Source organism: Sphaeramia orbicularis, chromosome 24, assembly GCF_902148855.1.
Source record: "Sphaeramia orbicularis chromosome 24, fSphaOr1.1, whole genome shotgun sequence".
NCBI classification, from domain to species: domain Eukaryota; kingdom Metazoa; phylum Chordata; class Actinopteri; order Kurtiformes; family Apogonidae; genus Sphaeramia; species Sphaeramia orbicularis.
Window position 1 is genome coordinate 27,106,232 of NC_043979.1, and position 20,866 is coordinate 27,127,097.

The window sequence follows — 20,866 nt, forward strand, 5'->3', positions numbered from 1 at the left end:
ACCTAAACCTAAACCAGAGTTTTCATGTTGATGAAAGGCAAAAACACTTGAGAATATATCTCTTTTTTCACATACCCTGCTACATGTATACTGTACATGGCATCAAACACTGATCACCTCCGTCTTAACCTCTGTTGATCGTTGTGGCTGTTTTCAGAATCATCTGATGTGTGGAGCTGAACTCAGAATGAGGGTAAAGTAAAACTTCACACAGCAGACTAGCCATTCCTGGAACCAATGTCTGCTGATACTGATAGTTTATGGAACATCTTATTGACCTATCTCTGATACAGTACATACATATAGTTCAGGAAGAATACAGTACATTTACTTCTCGTGTATGCTATTTGAACTTCTACTTGAGTAAAGCATACTTCTTCCACTGAGTGCCACTTTAATTCTGAAATCTCTGAAATCTTTATCAACATGTAACAACACTAAAAAGGAGCATGGGCAAAGGTGTAAATGCACATTATTTATCCAGTATTTCCATTAAATAAACCATCACCTTGCTGTACTATGACCTATACCACCATGCTTCAGCATGCTCTTAACTTACACAAAACTTGCCCTTAACTTATTTGATGCACTCCAGCGTATTCGCCAAATTTTTTATACGTCGGCATACGCTGCCTGAATAGTCAAGGTGTAACAGAGGGCCTTAAGCAAGAGAAGTATGCACAAGAAGAACTGATTTCACTCTTTCAACTTAGGCATTTTTCACAATTTCCATAATGCAAAAACTCAATTAATTAAATCAATTTATTGCCCAGCCCCTCTGGCAATTTATACTTTATATGTACATGATCGCTGCCTGAAACTGCACATGATGCTTGTTATAGAATTGTAATAAAACAACAACAGGCTCTGATTCAAAGGGTGTTTCTGAAGAAAATGTCACCATGCTGAAGCGGTGGCATTAAAAGGGTGTGAAATTCTCATCCTCTCCTTCCTCTAAAGCATAACCACACCACTCTGGACACATTTGTCATTTTCTTTGTTTTGCCAAGGTGGGAGATGTGATAGCGCTCTACTGTTTTTGTTGTCACTGTTCCAAAACAGAGGCATCTTCTTTGTAACCATCAGCAACGCCAGACAAGGGGAAAATAAATAAGCATCCTACTGCATGGGTTACTAATTAATTCACTGCATTATGACCCAGTGATCCTTGAACACTTATCACTAACCAGATCATACAGTCATTCAGTGAGTCTGTCTATGTGTGTGTGTGTGTGCGTGTGTGTGTGTGTGCGTGCACGCTGGCATTAGTGTTCTTTCACACTCAGTCAGCCTCTTAGTCATGTTTCCATGAATCACAACATGCAGCTAAACATTAATCACTGTATTAGCTTTGGCGCCTCCTACGCTGATGCTTCTCATCCCTCTCACATCACCAATTCCAAAAAAACACAAAGGGAAAAAAAAATCCCCTGAACTCTGACACTGAATAATTTTTATTTTCCCTCGTCAAGCTCGTTTATTTGATTAGCTGCTCCAGTGATGAATGATCACACAGTCTGGTATCAAAAGCAGATGGAGGAAACATTTAACACCCCTGAGGCTCTGATTCTCTGTGAGCCGATGTTCAGCAGAAAAGCAGGGATTTTAAAAACACACTTTTGACCTCCAGAAACTTTTAACATCGTTTTCTGAATTGGCGTATTTACTTCCTCAGAGTAAACACTGATTTTGTGATTTGCAAGTCAGTAGATGTCTAGACGTTCAGATTTGAAATGGGCTAAAGTTGGCCAAAAAAGTTTGGGTTACATTTTTCTGAGCTGGTGTTTCATCAGCATTTCAGTATCTTATTTTCTAGTAATGCTGAAGGACAAGGCTCTTGATATTCTAGATTTCTGCTACTGTCAAAAAGGAAAACTATCAACAGCACCAGTACTTACTTTATGGTATTGCTCTTAAAAGGGTGATACATACACCTCAAAAAAGGGTGCCTAAAAACACAAGATCTGAGGAAAAGATTCTCAAAATAAGTGAAAAATCTGTCCATGCAGCAAGATCTTGACAAGATCTCTTGAGTTAAGATTCTTAAATCTATAAAGAAGCATGTCTACGATGTATGAACACTTGAAATAAGAAATTAACTCTTAGAACAAGATAAATTATCTAACACTTGTAAATCTCTTTTTTTTTTTTTTTTTTTAATCTTGGTGAGAACCAAATAATTTGTGGTGTAGTGTAGTATTTTTATTTGAAAATATTAGGAAATGGCCTACAGTTATCGTAGAGTGTATAGAATAAAGAGCTCTACAGTTTTGTTAAAGATTCCAAGGTTTTGAATTGTAGAGACATGAAATTAATATATTTGTGCTGATGGTCTGGTGGATTTCTGTGACCACTATAGGGAGTTGTGAGTCACTCTGCTGGACTCCCATGGTGAGGAAAACAAACACCATGGGGCCTTTGACCAAACCATCACAAAAGTCTCATAATGTGGGACGTGAACCACAAAGAAACAACTTTTAGAGTTTAAACTCACGTTTCCACTACGTGGTACCGGTTCGACTTGACTCTGCCTTTTTGCGTTTCCATTACGTAAATGTACCTGGAATCTGGTACCTGGGTATTTTTTTTTAAGTATTTGCTCGGCTGAGGTTCCAAAACGGGTGAAGAGATACTAAAATGTGATGTATAAAAAACAGCAGACCACTGATTGTCTCTGCGTCATTGTGTCATCAATGCGCGGCCCGCCATTTTTAACAAACCGGATTCAGAAGTTGACAGTTAATATTCCGGTAGGTTAAATACATCGCTGATGACGGCCTGCAAAATGACACCATAGTTGGTCAAGGAGGTTCAGACATTTCTGTCCTTTGTGGCTAATGAAAAGATTCAGCGTGTGCTTGACGGGGCAACACGTAACAAGCGAGTTTATCAGCAACTCTCAGAGCAGATGACAACACATGGCTACCAAAGGACCATTCATGCAATGCTGGGAGAAGCTGAAGAAATTATACGGAAGTTACGCGCAGGTACCCACGTACTCTAAAGTTGGTAGTATCCTGTAATGGAAACGGCCTCCAGGAATAGTTCCTGGTACCCGAGTCAAGTCGAGCCTGTACCACGTAGTGGAAACGTGGCAAAAGAAAGTGACAAAGTGATAAAAGCTAGAGGCATTGTTGTTTTCAGTGCTGGACACAGCTCTAACTGAAAAGAATGGAGTTTGATGATGAAATCACAGTGTTTCTTCTACACAAGTGAGTTTGATTGTGAAGTCTATGAAGGTATAAAGTTATTATATGATGTTTTTATTTTTCCTTAGTTCCCCATTCTGCGATGAAGATTTGTGACTGTTCTGCCCTTGTTTGCACAATTCCAAACAGATAGAAATCAGAGCTATGATGTGAACTATCAGTTACATGTGAAGTATTAATTTGACCGAATGTCAAAATAACCAGCTATGAGCTTTATACTTTATTCAGTGAGTGATACAGTCTGTGGATACATAGTGTTGATGTGTTGGTAGTTTTGGTAGTCCTAAGTGTGTTCTGGTACGTAACCTCCCCCTTCTGTTGAGAGTTTTGAATGTTACTCTGAACCTGTAAAAAGCACTCACAAAAACATCCATTAGTCATAGAAAAGGAAAATCAGGTGTAGTCTGGAGTTTTTAAAGGGTATAAAATGCAGTATCTGCAGTTGTACATCAGAAGGAAGGACTGTAGCCTCTTATACAACTAAATACATTTTAAATACAGCACAAAGAAGAAAGCAAAGACATTGATTTATACTTCCCCCGCAGGTGTAATCTAACCTTTTAGGTACAAATCACCAAGCTAATACCTACAGTTATGGTGGTTATGAAGCTTTCAATCTCAAAACTGACTCGATAACCATTTTGCTTGATCTTAACACAGGCCCCATATTAATGTTTGTGATGGGTTTTTATTTCACCCTCACCAGTTGGAAGCACATGGCGTATCTGTGTAATTATGTTTATGTAGTCACTACTGATTGAAGAAATATTTTTTCCAACATGTCCTCCAACCAACCTCCAACGATCATATATGCCATTTGTCACCACCCCCTGATACGACCCATAGCAGCTGCTGATGGATTAGCTCCCCTTCAGCCTGCAGGAGACATGACGCCCAACCACGAGTGTGGGCCTCAGAAAAAAATGACATAATATGCTGCATTTCATATTGGAATATACAAAATTATACTGTGTGTAAGCTTTGACACTGTTAAAGTTAAGGATTTTGCTGTTTTAACCCTAAAAATGACATGGGAAAGGATACAGAAAGGTCATGGTTAGTGGTAAAATGCACTAAAACACATATTTATAGTTAGAAATAAATAGAAGATATGTTTTTAGCTTTAAATTGCGATGATAATGGGTTTTACTGGTTAAATTCAAGTAGCTGTGACATGAGTAGGTTTTAATATGTAAGTCTTGGTCAAGTCTGAGGCATTGATTGCAGTTTCATTGCAAAAAAAAAAAAAAAAGTCAATGAGCTTAAAAATTCAAAGAGGTTGGAAACATCTCAGAGAACTGAAGCAGGAGTAGCTCAAACCTAACTGAGAACTCGTAATAAATCTAAATCAAAGGCTCTGGCACAATTTCACCTACTTCCAAGGTGCATGGAGAAGGACAAAAATTATCTGTTGGTCAAGAACTCCAGCAGCATTTGTCATGTGGAAGAACTTTATTTCATTTTAAATAAAACAAGTGGTGGCAGGTACAAGAAGCCCCGCCCCTCACACGGATTGTAGCTTATTTTGGCATTGATCCAGCTGATGTCATCAATTCTATGCATGTGGTGAAGTCAGTATATGAATTGCCTCTATATATGTGCCAAGTTTAAGTAAACTGAAACAAAATTGATGTATTTATAGGCATTTAAAATTTTGCCCATTATAAGTAAGTGGGAGAAGAAAAAAGATTTTAAAAATTCATAACAAATTTTAACTTTGATTGACTTTTCCCAAAATGCAACTACATCTATTCTGGGTTACTGGCAATCTATAAACCCAATTTGGTACAAATTCAACCAACAGTTTTGCTGCTACAGACATTTGAATTTTTGTCAATTATAAGTAAATGGGAAAAAAAAAAATATAAAAAAAAATATATAAAAAATTTTAACTTTGACCTACTGTTTCCAAAATGTAATCAGATCTATTCTGGGTCTCTGGCAATCTATAAACCCAATTTGGTATGAACTGAAGCAGTAGTTTTGCTGCTAGAGTGTTAAAAAAGAAAGAAAGAAACAAACAAACAAAGAAACAAACAAACTGAACCAAAAACGATAACCCTTGCCTCCCCTTCGGGGGGTGGGGTCATAATTGGCTTTCATTAGGGTCATCATCACCCTGCTGCTGGAGTTCTTGACCTACAACTCTTATTATATTTACTTACTTTGTTAATCATAAAAAGCTCTATTTAAAGTAAAAAAAATATGAATCAAATACTAATAAAATTGTTGACCACATGTTTTGTATTTTACCATTTAAAATCTGTATTATCTTTGGTAAAATGGAAGTGTATGGAGAGAGAAATATACTGGTAAAACTCTAGCCAGTGACTCTCCACCTGGGACCAGATATCTTCACTGGAATCTACCTGAAATGTATAACTTTCATGCACTTTTCATCCAGTCAAATATGTCGATTGCTGCTGTTCAATATTAAACCCTGTTTGACGATAAAGCTTTTGAAAGCAGAATTGGAGCTCTTCTTGGAAAAGTTTCTCCTTTTTGGAAAACAAATGATGACCTCAGTCACGTCTACAACTGTTTACACTGAATTTAACTAACAGCACAAACCACGGCAGAAAGCTCTCTGTGAAGCGAGGAAATCCCCTTGGTGTATTGTGGGTAATCTGCTGATGTGGAACCTGAGCTCTGAAGCACCCCGGTGCTCTACAACAGCGCGGAGTGACAGTGACGCTAAGCGGCTTTACACTAGCGAGCGCCTCAGCTAACCGTCTTCCCGCTCTGCCTGTGAGACGTCTGCATGTCGAAACAATCACTGAGCAGACAGCGTTACATCTGTATCTGCTCTGATACCTGATTAGATTTGTCTGACTCTTATTTCCCATTGCTGCTTTTGATTCTTTTCTCTTTTTTATTTTCTCATCTTTGCAGCAGTTTTTTTTTTCAAGATTTTCCAACATATTTGTGAATTAAAGAGGAATCGCTGTGTAAAACGCACATTTTTTTAACGTGATGCAGAGCTGCTCCTTGAAACACACTGAGGTGGTGGATTTGAGTGAAGCTCTGATGTCTCATTGATTTCACCTCTTAAATCCACTTCAGTCATGAGGCAAGGAAAGGGAGGAGGCAGATTAAAGGCAGAGTTTTTAAGCCCTCATACATTTCAGGCACGGATAGTGAAACTTAAAGAAACAGTCCAGCCTCAAACAGAAGGACATGCAGCTATTAATGATGTGTTCTGCACTGCTAGATCTGTTTTGTTGTGTGGCATTTTATCTCTTTCAAAAGCACAAGAAGAAGAGTGGATCCACAACAACAGTAATGTTCAAATCTCATTAAAAAATAACACAGAGGAAACACATTTACAATGAAAAATAAAATATGTAGAGCATCTCTGCATCGGTCAGTCCACTGGTCCAAGTCAGTGGATAAGATGGTAACTGGATGTCCTTTGTGTTCAGTTTATGGATAACAAGTGAACTCAAATGCATCATGAAACACCATGTGGGGATGTTGCATGGTTTTAGTAAAATAAACACAAGACATGGTTCCTAACTGAAACAAATATCAGTCACATGTAATGCACTCTAGTAACTAGAGTGTGTTAAGAACAGGAGTCTAGTTTTTACTCTTAGGCTGAAAAGACTTTCTTAATTAGATGTTTACATTGTTTATGAAAATGAATATTCTAATTAATAATTAGAATAATTAAATCAGCCTCCTGCTGTCAACCTGGGTGTCTTTTCCCTGTTCTTACCATCATGAGAGCCTGTGAACTCCACACTTCTGAAATTCTGGGCTGTATTTAACGGGTTAAAATTGTTGTTTCTCACAGTAAAAATGGAAAAGTGGAATGGCCTGTTCCATTTTGTTTCTTTGCATCAGAACATTTCAGTTTTCAAAGTTTACCTCTCTTGACAGACTTTCTTTCTTTCTTTCTTTCTTTTAAAGTACCTTAAGTTTAAAATTATTCAGAAATATTGAATTGAGATGGTAGATATGTTTTTGGTGTTGATTTTTTAATTTTTAATTTTTTATTATTATGGTGTGAATACTTGATGCTGTACACATTTAAGTTGATGTAAGCAGTGTATTAGTTCAAAAGGATAGGCCTTCTAGCCTATTCCTTTTTTGGTTTTTACGTTTATTATGATTAATGTACTGAGTGCAATGATTGATGTAAAACCAAAAATAAATTCATTCATTCATTTCATTCATTTCATTCATTTCTTTCTTTCTTTCTTTCTTTCTTTCTTTCTTTCTTTCTTTCTTTCGTCTACCCTCTTGAAAGTGTTGTTGTTGCGATGGTTTTAAAAATAAGTTTATCTTCTGAAATGTGAGGTTTTTCTTTTGCCCACACATCTTTACTCCAGGCTTACAAACTGTTGTCTAATAGGTTTGTGTACAACATACAGAGCTCACTTTAAAGTCCAGTAAAAATGCCAACACATCTACTTGATTGTAGTGTCTACATGACCCAAGAATACTGCAATACCCCCAAAATATTTGAAGATATACTGTATGTTTGAATCTGAAAAAGCTACATTTAGAATAAGCCTAATCAGGAATATCCAAACAGATGTTAACATGACATGAATCAGATTAATATTGTCTTATTCAACTAAAAAATGTCAGTATAATTTTGATAATTTGAAGATGAAAAAGCTGATTAATTTTACATCATCCCTGCCCTTCCTACCAAAAAACAGTCTTCATCTTTTTGACTGTACTGCTGTTGATCTGAAAGACAGCATCAAAATACATACTTGAATAAATACTTGAATAAATCTGAAGTCCTGAATATGAACTCATGAAACTGAACATCAAACTAACTGATACTGAGCTGTTATTTTTCATCAAAGTGAGTATGTCTATAATTGTAGCCACTGGTCACATCAGCACCAACATCTGCTGCTACCAATAGTTCATGCAAAGTCCTATTGGGGAAATTAATAGGTCATTCTCTAGCAGTGAGCGTACGCCACTGTTATCTCAGCTCAAACCTCAGTTTAGACTTCAGCAACTGTTAAACCTATTCATACACATCCCACTTTGCAACTCTCACTAGTTTACAGTGAGTTAAATAAACCAGATTACATCACTTCCTCTGAGTGGTTGTAATGTAGCTGTGTCAAATGAACAAAACAGTCAATGACATAATTACTTAATAATGCAGGTTTCAAAAAGCCTTTCAAGTGCATTCATAGCTCATATTGTTGGGCTTTTGACCAATGATTTGTCTTGTGATATTATCTGTTTTCTGAAGTCACACTTTAGAAACAGAGCAAAGGATCTTATGTTAAGAAAACGTCATAGGCTGCTGAAGCAGATTTAACAAACTATTGAGCCTCAACCTGAACCCTGCAATGGAAAACTGAGTTTTTAGTTTCAGAATTTAGTCAAGGTTCAACTCTGGGTTTTTCAGAGAATATCTGCCAGCGTGCAGATTAGTTTAGGTTCACAGAGCAAGTTGCTGCGGTAACTGTTGACTCAGACTGAAGTTAAACTCACTTTCTGAAACCCTGAGTTTCCCTCATTTCAGCGTTAACAAACTCAGATTTTGCACCACAGGATGTATTTGCCTTTTACATGCCAGCAGTTTGTGATACGGCTGTCACCATGTTGACTTGTTAGAGGCAGAGGTGACCATATTTGGACAAAACGGGCAGAACTACAGAGCCCTGAAGGGCTAATGATAAAACTTAAGGGAGTGATATTTTGCATTTTTAAATGGAATTATGCATTTTAAAATATTTCCCTGTGGTCTACATAAACTGTAAATTCTATGCTTGGGTCTGAATTCTTCATTAATTAAACTCCACAGGTCCATCTTCAACCCTATTTCTGAGTAATGACACCAGAAAGGTTGTTTTCAGCGCTGGCCCTTTAAATGCACATGAGCCACTTCACGCCCCACCCCCTCCAGGTTGTTGACTGTGCTGCTCTGTCCCGTTCAGCCACTTGTGTTCGTTAATACAACCAACAATTGAACATTTTAGGTAATCAGCTCAAAGTTTGGACATATTTTCAGTTTTTACTACAATTGCTGCTCTGACAAATAATTATGGCGTATTTAGAGAAATGTTCATTGGAAGTCTTGGCCTTATGCATCCAAATGTGACGTAACTAGTTATAAAACGTAACAAATTAAGCAGGAATTGAAACTGGTTGTAGAAATCCACTCGATTTTTGCCAGAATGTATATAAAGATAGCTTTGCAGCATCTGGAGGGTTCAAATTCAAACTTTTTGAACTGTTAGGGTCCAAATATACAAATAAATGTACCAAAGACTAATAAAACTGGGTTTAGCAAAATATGACCCCTTTTAAACTACAGCTAAAGCACTAGTTTAGTGACTGTAAAACTGTAACCATTAAATATTACACAAAGTCATTTCATGGTCTTGTTTGTGGCACAACTTAAGTGGAGCTGTTAGGAGCAAATTATCTTATTAAATGTAAAAAAACAGGAAAGTCGGCCTCGGCAGGTTAGCAAGGTGTCATCTATCAGTTGAAGATCAACACACCTGACATCACACCTTATAAAATCTGGTTAATGGAGAACAAAATTATTATGCATCACCAGATATTTTACAGATTTATAATACAACTGATGAGCCCAGAATGAGTCCTGGAAAAAGACTCATTGATTGAGTATATTTTGAGTGAAGTCCATGTCTGATAAGCCTATGTCTATTGGATGCAGGGAGCCAATCACAGCTAATCCCAGTATCTTTCACTGGAGTTACAACGTTAAAATACCTCCACATGGGCTTGATTTTTGAGCTGATGTCTTTGACCCTTTGCACTGAATCCACTTTCTAGAACAGAGCTCTGGTCAATACATGCTGTCAGTATCATTTTAGCACTTTTACACCTGTCTTAAAAAGAATTTTATTCAAATGCAAGCAGTAAAATATGATACTTAATGTGTTCCTGGACCTATTTCACAGCATAATATGGAATGTTTGTATGATCTACTGTGATACGGATGTATAATGGCAGTGTGTGTGTGTGTGTGTGTGTGTGTGTGTGTGTGTGTGTGTGTGTGCGTACCCAGAGGTTGTGACAGTATTGATTGGTCAAGTCACGTATTGATCTTCCTTCATTGATTGGTTGGTGTAAGTGCCTGTCAACCATCCTGTCACCGCCGCCGCTCACAAGAAAGATGGCAGCTGACTCTTCCTGTGCTGGTAGTGTGTGTCAGTGTGTGTTTGTGTCTGTCTGGTATTGAGCAGCGCTGATCCTCTTCACGCCCCGACGGTCTTGACCATCCTCTGTCGCCTCCCTCATCCCTCCTCCGCCTTTTCTATCTATCTCTGCTTTTCCTGGCGTTGATCTTGAGTCTTTTCATTTCACTCTCTCCTCCATCTTTGCTCGACTCTGCTTCAGGCCTTATTTAAATTGAGCCAGAGCCAGAGAACAGTCAATACCTCCTGATCCCTGCAGGTGTGTGTGCAGAAGCGCACTTTGGATACTTTCTATCTGAAAGGAAGGAGATGAATAGAAATAGAGACAGAGAAAAAGAAAAAGAAACACTGCACTACTGGACCAAACTGATCAACAGTAGAACAGTTTTTATTTTGTTGCAGCACAATATTTCATGGAAACATTTCTGAAAAACTGAATATTATGTTGCAGCAATGAAAGCAACAAAGGATTGCCTTCATTGTTGATTTAATTTGAAGAATACTTTCAGTGATGAATTCCCAGAACCCAGAGTGGAGTTGTTTATTTCATTTGTCTGTGTTTTTACTTATTTTTTTTATTCTAAGATATTTAGACCAAAAATACACAAAATAATGACTTGCACCAGGTTTAAGTTTCTGGGTTTTTTATTGAAAATTCTGAAAATATTCTATGTGAATCAAATAGTTATTTCAGATTTTATAGCAATGTTATGAAACAGTAGGTTATAGAATATTAGTTACCCTGTTAAAAATGTAAACCTTTTTATTTACTGCATTTACATTTAATTACTTTAAAAAATATATATATATTTTATTGTAACAATTTTTATGATTAAATGGTTTAAAAATGACTAATCCTAAAAACACAGTAAGAATTGCCTTTCCAGCACTAAAAGCATTGTAAATTGTTAAATTGGTAATACTTTTGTTTAGTAAAATGCATATTTTTTTAACGTTATGTATCATAATTATGTGTAACCAGTGGAATTGGTGCTACACACACACATTTGCAGATTCTGTGCAATAGTTCAGTCAGCTGATACTTGTCATCCTAAGCCTTTGATTGACTGCATTTTAGTGTAAAAAAAAGTAAACATCTCCTGCACATTGCCACATTCAAACCCTTGTTTTGAATAAAACACAGTAAAAAACATCAGAAACACAGGACACAGAATGAGTATTATATCAGAATAATTTAAACATATTTTTTATTTCAGCTTCTAGTTCCTCCAGCCGCCACTGCATGTAACTATTTACTCCTCATTATTGCTCTTTTGTGCAATAGGTGAAAAACAACAGCATTTACTGATGGCATGAGTAGCATCATTTTATCACTTGAGGGCATTTATTTTATTTCTGCTACATTGCCTTTCATTTGGCAGAAGCTTTGTCCAGATTACATCCAAAGGAACAATTGTTAGAGATGGTAGCAGAAAAGAAAAACCTCATGGAAGTGGTTTATTCCAGGATGATGAAACCCCCGTCCGCAGGGAATAAGGGCTCACTGAATGTTTAATAAGAGTGGAAATGATGTAAATCATATGCTGTGGCCTTCACAGTTACTAGATCTCAACCCAAATGAAGACCAGTGGGACATTATGGACCGGCGTGGTAGACATCGCTCTGCACCTCCATCATCAAAACACCAGATGAAGAAATATCAGCATCCCTTTCCTTTTACAGCCCCTTCATTACCCAGTAATCGTAGAGTAAACTGTACTTCTGGCCCCTTGTAAAAAGCAGTAGTATTTAGAGAAACGACAGTTGTAATACAACAAAGAAATGCTGTTATTCCATCAACTCAACAAAGTACTATAGTTGGTACAAAAAAAGAAATTAAATACATCTTTGAAAAGTTGGCAACTAAGACTTAGAGATGTAACATAAAAACACCCAAAAGAATAATTCTGTTTCAAATGTATATTTAACAAAACCTTAAGGCCCTGTTGCCATTAACAATAATGATTTAAGAAAAAGTAATTAGAAAGTACTATGGTAATTTATAGATAGTACCTAGATTAACCTTAGGCTGCTTCTGGCACTAAGTTGATGTTTAGTAGTGTTTTTTTTTCCTTAAGCAGTTGAAGTGTCTTCTTTGTATGTACTACTGGTGACTACCCAACAATGCATAATATTGTTTTCATTTATTTACCTGATAAATAGGTAAATAGTAATGATTAGGGGACTGGTAAAGGAAGGGTTGTTGAAAATATCTTTTTATTAGAATTGTCTTCATCCTTTACCAGTAAGACACTTAATGTTGAATTTTCCTTCCAAGTGCTGCTTAACACTAAAACATGTTTTTTCATATGACTTCGTTGTCATGAAATGCATCAGTGCTGGTGATAATGCAAATAAAAATCACATTTTGTAGGTGAGAACAGCTCAATTAGCCCCTTCCTGTTTGAACATCTTTTGGAACCTATGACCCACATGACGACGTAGAGTCATACTTTTAGTATTGTTTTAGTACAACTCTACATCATGAAATTTGCATTAAAAATCCATATTACCACATTTAATTAGAGGCACTCAGTCAGATTCTGCTAAACTTCATTCGTTTTCCACTGGGTTGAACTGAAGCTTTTATATCAGTGTATTTGGAAACACAGAACTGACAAGAAAGCAGTGTTTTTGTGTCATAAAACCCCTGCAAATATACCTCAATCTCCTCAAATTGTTTGTTCAGTTTTTGTCTGAAATAACATTAAAACACCACAGAGACACAATAAGCCAGGGTGCAGAATTGCTCTTTTTGTCAGGGAACTTTGGTAGATTTAGGAGCATTTCAGGGCTTCAGTTTCCTGTGGGAAATGACTATATGATGGCAAGAGAATATGGCTAAAAAATTCCAAATATAACATACACATAAATCGATTTTGATCATTTTGTCATTATTTTAACTTGCTGAAGTAACCCATTGGTCACAAGAATAAATTAGATGGTTTTCTTTTTTTCTCCTGATATTTCCTTCTTGATATTATTTCTGATATTGCACCTTGGCTCTTTGTAGCTGCTACATAATATTCCACAAAATAATTTGTTCGGTGTAAGACAATTAGTGTTTGTTTCATGAAAACACATTTAAAAGCACCACGAACACACAACCGGTTGTTGCTTACTAATTGCAGACAGATTTGTGAGTCCTACAGGGCTTTTGCCGGCTCTTGCATGGGTTACAAGAGCTGTTTGTTGTGATTAATGTAACGTGTCAGAATTACCAGGAGCTAATTTTATTTTATTAAAGACTGTAGGAAAGTGGATGTTGGTTAGTTCTAGCTCTTGGTGCCTCATGTGGATGGGTTGTCTTGTATAAGTAAAGGGTGTGATTCCTTAGTTTTTAGTTTAGTTATAGTTAGATTTTAAAGATGTAATCTACATATTGTTCCTGTCTGTTAGATGAATAATGCCCCTCTAAGTCTAATAGGTAATAATTTTTCACATCCTAAAGCACAGGTGTCAAACATGCGGCCCGGGGGCCAAACCCGGCCCGCCAAAGGGTCCAATCCGGCCCCCGGGATGAATTTGTGAAATGCAAAAATTACACTAAAGATATTAACAATCAATGGTGTCAAAATCATTTTAATTCAGGTTCCACATACAGACACATACAGTCCAATTAGATTTCAAGTGGGTCAGAGCAGTAAAATATGATCATAATAACCTATAAATTATGACAACCCCAAACTTTCTCTCTTTGTTTTAAGTGAAATTACATGATAATGTTTACATTACCAATCTATACTTTTACAAAAAAACATGAATAATCTGAACAAATATGAACAAATGGAAATGTCTTAAGAAAAGTAAATTTAAAGTAAATTTTACCAATATTCTGCCTGTTACTAAATGTTTTGTGCGATTGTAATGCACATGTGTAAATGATAAACTGATAAACTGAGGCATAATATTGTAAAAATTGCATTTGTTTTTCTTAAGAAAATTCAAGTTGTTTGTGTTATTCAGATTTTTAAGGAAACTTTGTAGATGTAAACCTGATCATAATATAATTTTACTTTTTTCACTGTTATTATTTTACTTGTACGGCCCACTGGAGATCAAATTGGGGTGAATGTGGCCCCTGAACTAAAATGAGTTTGACACCCCTGTCCTAAAGGAATCAGTGTTTGTCATGTAATGATTGGTGATAAATGGGCTGAATTTACATTAATTGAGGATACATTTATTTCTACCTTTGATATAATTCAGAGAAAAAATTCTTTGAAAAGCAAATCAACTCAAATTCATTGTGAAGTCATGTTAGGTTATTTGTAAAACACATTTAAAAATAAGAAACGTCAACTCAAGTTCCTTATGGAAAAGGTAGAAAAACAGAAATGATCAGATAAAGTGCAGCCATAATTAAGACTATGCAGATAAAATCATAACCCAAACAACATTACGCAAGCAACAAGTAAAATACAAACAAATATAAGCCAGAGTGTGGTCAGGCGCATCTATATGATAAGAATTAAAGAGGTTAAATAAAAGAGGCAGGTCTTTACAGGTTTTAGAACATCACAGAAGAGGAAGATGTAGAGATGTATGAAGCCAAACTATTCCACATCTAAGGGCCGGTAACTGAAAATGCTCTGTCAAGTCAAAGCGTGGGATGGAGAGGAGTGACTGGTCAGCAGATCTGAGGGTTCTAGAGGTGGAATAGGAGGTGAGCAGTTCAGAAATCTAATCTGTCAGTCCATGCCAAGCTTTGAAAACAGAAGAATCTTAAAGTCAATGCTGCGCTTCAGAGGTGTGTAGTAAACCTGGGCCAGTAAAGGGGAGATGGGGTCTTTCCTCTGGTGCCTCTGAAGAGTCCCAGCGCTGATTTCCACAACAAACAAACAAACAAACCTCTATGAAATTATTTTAATAATATTCCTGCTAATTTTAAACTAGCTTTAAACAATAATAAACTAAAAAAAAAAGCTTAAGAGTGACACTGTTCGTACAACTTCTCTATAAGAATATTTAGTCTAATCAGGAAATCAGGAAAAAATAACTGAAAATACAGTCACGGAAAAAATTATTAGACCACCCCTTGTTTTCCTCAGTTTTTTGTTCATTTTAATGCCTGGTACAACTAAATGTACATTTTTTTGGACAAATGTAATGATAACAACAAAAATAGCTCATAAGATTTTAATTTCAGAGCTGATATCTAGCCATTTTCCATGTTTTCTTGATAATAACCAAAATCACTTCAGTTCTTCCATCAATAGCTATGGCATTGTACTGACAAAAACAGTGCTTTTAGGCATTCCATGTTTTCTTCTCTGTCTGTTTTAGTCACATGATACACACAGGAGTTAGTACTTGATTGCATAACTATTGTTTCTGATGACTTTTGATGGTCTAATAATTTTTTCAGTGACTGTACACACCTTCCCTCTGCAGCTTTCTCCTCTCAGTCCAAATGAGAAGACTATATATAAGTATAAATGAACATCACATCATTTTTTGCTGTTGTGGAGAAGTGAAGCCACTTTAGAAGGTTCTGTTTTGAGCCACAGAATAAATAATAACATAATAAAATTAAATTGTAATATGGTCACAGGTAATTATGGAATTTTTGACAAATTAAGCCAAAACCGATCAGCTTTAAATAAATGTGTCTTCATTGTTTGTAGTGAGCACAACTTACTGAATTTTTTTAGTTAGCTTTAAGAAATATAACTGAGCAAAGTTTACCCCAACAGAGCCATTTGTTTGCTTTACATGAGACAGTTTGGTTATACTTTGGAATATTTGGTGTTTTATGAGTTTATGCTGTTGCAGTGTACAGAGAGAGAATTACAGCAGCCAAAGCATGTTCATATGTTGTGTGTTGTAGTAGTTTGGTGTTATTCTGTTGTGCAAAGAGTGTTCAGATCTTTAAGTAAATACAATCAAATACAAGTTTAATTCCTATATTAAAAAATCCCACTGAAATACAAATGCAGAAGTGTTATCGCTAAAACACTCTACACTATTTTGAGTCAAAGTAGTTGATAAGACTCTGGTTTATAAATTATCTTAAAGGTTAGATTGTCAGTGTTGAAACGTCACAGGATATGATTGCTGTAGCTGCTGGAGGTGGAGCTGGTTGAAATTAATTAATATTCAGTTTTATACCAGTTAAATATGAATGATCATCTCATGACTAATGCTAAAAAAAATCTGTTTGTTTATTTCCTGTAACAGATTTTTTGGTGACTTTGAGATTGGGGACATAAAGGTTTGGATGATTTCAGCATTTATTGAAATTTAAACTAAATTAGAAATGTAGAGAAAATCACTATTTGGTGAAGCTGTTATGAAATCTACAGTCATTGTCAAAGAAAATATTGAAATACTTAGGTTAGAATTACAACAAGCTAATTACACAGGGCTCCTACTGCAGATATTAACTCATAAATTGTGTTTGCGCCCAAGAGGAAGTTAAAAATGTGAGAAAATTGGAAAATTCGTGGATATTCTCCTAAATTACCAAGTATGGAGTCATGCATTATTATCATTATTATTATTATTATTATTATTATTATTATTATTATTATTAGTTTATTATTATTATTGCATTATTATCTCGCCATGGTCATTAAGTTTCTTCACTTTAAAGACACGCTTCTTAGTTGTTTGGACTCGTGCAGTGCGAGGTTGCTTCTGATGATCCTGCAAACAGCTGGATGTAACTTCATGCTGAAACCTTCCTACGTCTTCTGCACACACTGCTGCACAAACACACACAGACACACACACCACAGTACAAAAACATACACACAATCACACACAAAAGCACCATCATTCTCCCCTGCTGAGCTGTTGATAATTACAAGTAAAAGACTGCAGTAAACACCCACCTACGCACACACACACACACACACACACACACACACACACGCACACACGCACGCACATGCACGAATGCACATTTACGCAGACAGACACACACACATTGGTTTATGAGGAGTTTTATTGCAGGTTGGAGCTGCTGGGCTTCTGTTCTCTGAGCGACATGCAGAGTTCACGAACAACAACTTTGAGTCAAATGAAGTTTTGAAAAAAAGGGAGAAGATGGTTGTTGGATTAAACAGATGTATATGAATAAAAGTGCAAAAAAAAAAACCCACACAAACTAATTAATGAGTTAGAGATTAAACAAGTAAATAATTAAATGAACTGATTAACGGGATCAGATGAATAATTAACAAATGAACCAGCCAGCGTAGAAGTAAACAAGGGAGAAAATGAACACAGGTGACAGAGCAGACGGCTGAATGCACGAAATGATAATCTAATCAGATTCTCAAACCGCTAGAGTGATGAAGTCAACATCACAGACGACGTCGAAGAAAGGAAATTAAAGTCAGCTGAAAACAACAAATCATAGCCTTCATGCAGCGTGCGTCTAAAAGAAAGTCAGTGATGAATAGATTTGATAGCGATGATTTATTCTCTATAAAGGACAATAAGACAATAAGATATTTATTTAGTCTCCTTCATTAAGCACTTTCTAAGTATACTGCAGACTTAATCATTTCTATATGCGTTATAAATAATATTTATATACAATATAATGCTTTCAATAACATATTGTGTCTGAGCTCTCAGTCACCCACAGTCTGGGAATATTCTAATATAATTCAGTTCTGAAGTTAAACTCTCAAACACCAGATGTCTTCTACTCTCCCAGAAGTCCATGTTCAGTGTCTAAGCAGTAATGGCTTAAAGTTTCCTCATCATATCTAAAGGCTGCATAATAAATCTAAAACACATGTGATGCCACAGATGCTGGAGGTAGGAAAAGGAGGTAGGAGTTTTTCGTAGGTGACCACAGAGGCACAGATGACCACTGAACAGGGACACTTAAAGCTGTTATTCTTCCAATGTTATCAGCTCAACTCACCTTACTTTTTCTCGTCTTGGTTCTGTTTTGGTGCCAGCACATTGCATTTCCACTGCAGGTATAGAAAGCCAACACCTGCCCCTTCCATTGTACCCCACTGGATTTAACGCTGGTCATCATTTAAAAATTTCAATTTAAAAGATAATTGACTGAAAAGAATTATTATCAGGGTCTATATAGTGTTTTCCATGAAATGTTACATACTCTGCCTTCAAATTATAACACATTAAAATTAATGAATGATTTTTCTGTTGTTGAATCATTGTTGAGACTTCAAATTTATGGTGGAGGCATCTAAATAGAATCTACATGAAAAAATACTTCAGCGTCTTGGAGGTTTCTCTTAGCTTGGCTTTACTATGTTACAACAAATCTGTCATCTACATATTTTCATATCACCTTTTAGTATCACATCAGCTCATTGGGTATCTCAGTGAAAGTGGTACTAAAAATACTACATGATAATACCTGTGATGATCTCATGGAAACACATAAAAGGCCGGACCGAGGCAAGTTCAGCTAATACTGCCAGCAGAAACCACACATTAGACATGTCCCAACTCAGACATGGGTCCCAACTCTGGGATATATGCACTTTATTTACAGACATTAAGGGGACAGTAAGGGGGATTTCACAGCTGTGGTTTTCACTTTAGTTAAATCAGATTGTGGTTTGTTTTCCCCCTGAGTATGTTGGGTTTGTGCAGGTGTGAATATGGTAATCATACTTTGGTTGGGACTAAAACAACCACACCAGGACCATTCAGATGGAGTCTGGTCCTAAACTAACTCTGGTGCTCTTTAGTTGTGGTGGAATGTGATCCAAACAGAATCCAACTCAACTACCAGCTGTACTTGGTTTGGGTTAAACATCTCCTGTACCATTCACCCAATATTCAATGTCTTGCTCATAAACACATCTCATCAATAAGAGGAGCAAAGTTCTCACATGGTTTGTAGTGATGGTTTGGATGGGTGAGAGTTTTTTTGTGGGGGAAAAAAAAAAAAAAAAAAAAACTAGCTAGGGGAAAACACTTCAAGTTCAGTCTGGAGAGCAAATAAAGAAGATCTGAGATAAAAATACTGAAACCGATCTTAGTCTCTTTGTCTCGATCTCAAATAAATGTAACTGTGTAAATGAAAGAGGAGAAAAAGTAATGAATGTATGAGAACCACCAGAAAATACTAAAAGAAAAATTAGTTTTAATGTGTTTTCATCCATTATTTGGCAGATAAGCATGAAGAAATCATCATTAATACTTTGTGAATCCTTACATTAAACTGTAAAAATCACAAATGTGACTTGTAGAACTATCAGGGTTTTCCCTGTGTGTAAATGCGAGTCAAAAATCTGGGAAAAGACATAGAATAATTTAATAAAGGATGAAAAATAATTAAAACAATGACAAAAAAACAACAAAAAACTTCCCTAATAATAAATAGCATATAAGTTAAGGACATCTAATACTGATTAACAATTAGTACCAAAAACAGAACATCAGAATATCAGTGGAAGGAATACTATATGATTTTCTATAGGAAATCACAAGTGGTCTCATGATCATCTCCAATGCACTTGTTATTTTTCATCTATTTTTAATCTATTCCTGCAGGATCTAGATCTAGAATGAGCAAATGACATTGTCTATCAACTGCAAATATGGCAGTGATGAATTTGGACTTATTTTTTTTATCATTTCCAATTTCTTAGAGTCAGATGCACACGAGTGAGATACATGGAAATACAATGTAAGGGAAATGTAGCTGACTTTGACACTGTCAGCACAAAATGTATTAAAGAGACACATTGTGGGACAAATGGCGTAGATGCTGAAGATGCTGACACAACCACTTTTTAATACATTATAATCTCAACATTTGTTCCCCTGATTCCACAACTGAGACATCAGTTAAATTAAGCTTGAGAAATGAACAGAGGAACAAAAAGCACTCAGATTAGTTCATTTAGAGCTTGTGGCTGATGAGGGATTCTTAGAAATGTAGTGCAGGGTTAGATCATACGTGCATAAAAATATTCATTCACTTATAAACCACACATACAGTCAATGCATACAGTGAGTGCTTGAACAAACATTCACTGAAGAAAGAGCAGAGTGGGACCAGGATTGTTTTCCTAGTTTGAACTGATCAATAATGACAGCTAAGAAACACCCAGAATGCAGATGGATCATCGTGGCAGCTAACATCGGAGGTCGACCGTTCATCAGCTCAAATCGAGCGTGGTGAAATATATAGATGTTTCAGGCGAGTGAAACATCGCCTCACATTACATTACATTTAGCTGACTGGCTTTTAAGTGGCTTACTCGGGCGTGAAGACGTTGTCAAACACAAGTTAACACCCACACAAGGATGTTGAAACAAATGCAACCAGCTCCCAATGGTTTTGTTACTTTCTAAACTTGAGGTGTTTTGCCTGGGCTGTTTTCAACATATGTATAGTGAGCTGAAAAATATTTTTAATAAACTGCTATGGTAAAACATCCAGAGGTCAGAGGTTACTATGACAAAAATCAGTAAAAGACACAGTTAAAGCTGAAGAAATCAATAGAACATGTTCCTCACACACTGTTTGACAATCTTCAGCTACTATTGATATATTCA

The 20,866-nt window shown here is 36.2% G+C and overlaps 1 protein-coding gene across 1 annotated transcript in view; it reads left to right on the plus strand.

Annotated features, from left to right (window-relative positions):
• The window catches only part of galnt14 (UDP-N-acetyl-alpha-D-galactosamine:polypeptide N-acetylgalactosaminyltransferase 14 (GalNAc-T14)), a 297,487-nt gene that overhangs the window by 73,792 nt on the left and 202,829 nt on the right, over positions 1 to 20,866 (plus strand). The gene's annotated exons all lie outside the window — the stretch shown is intronic.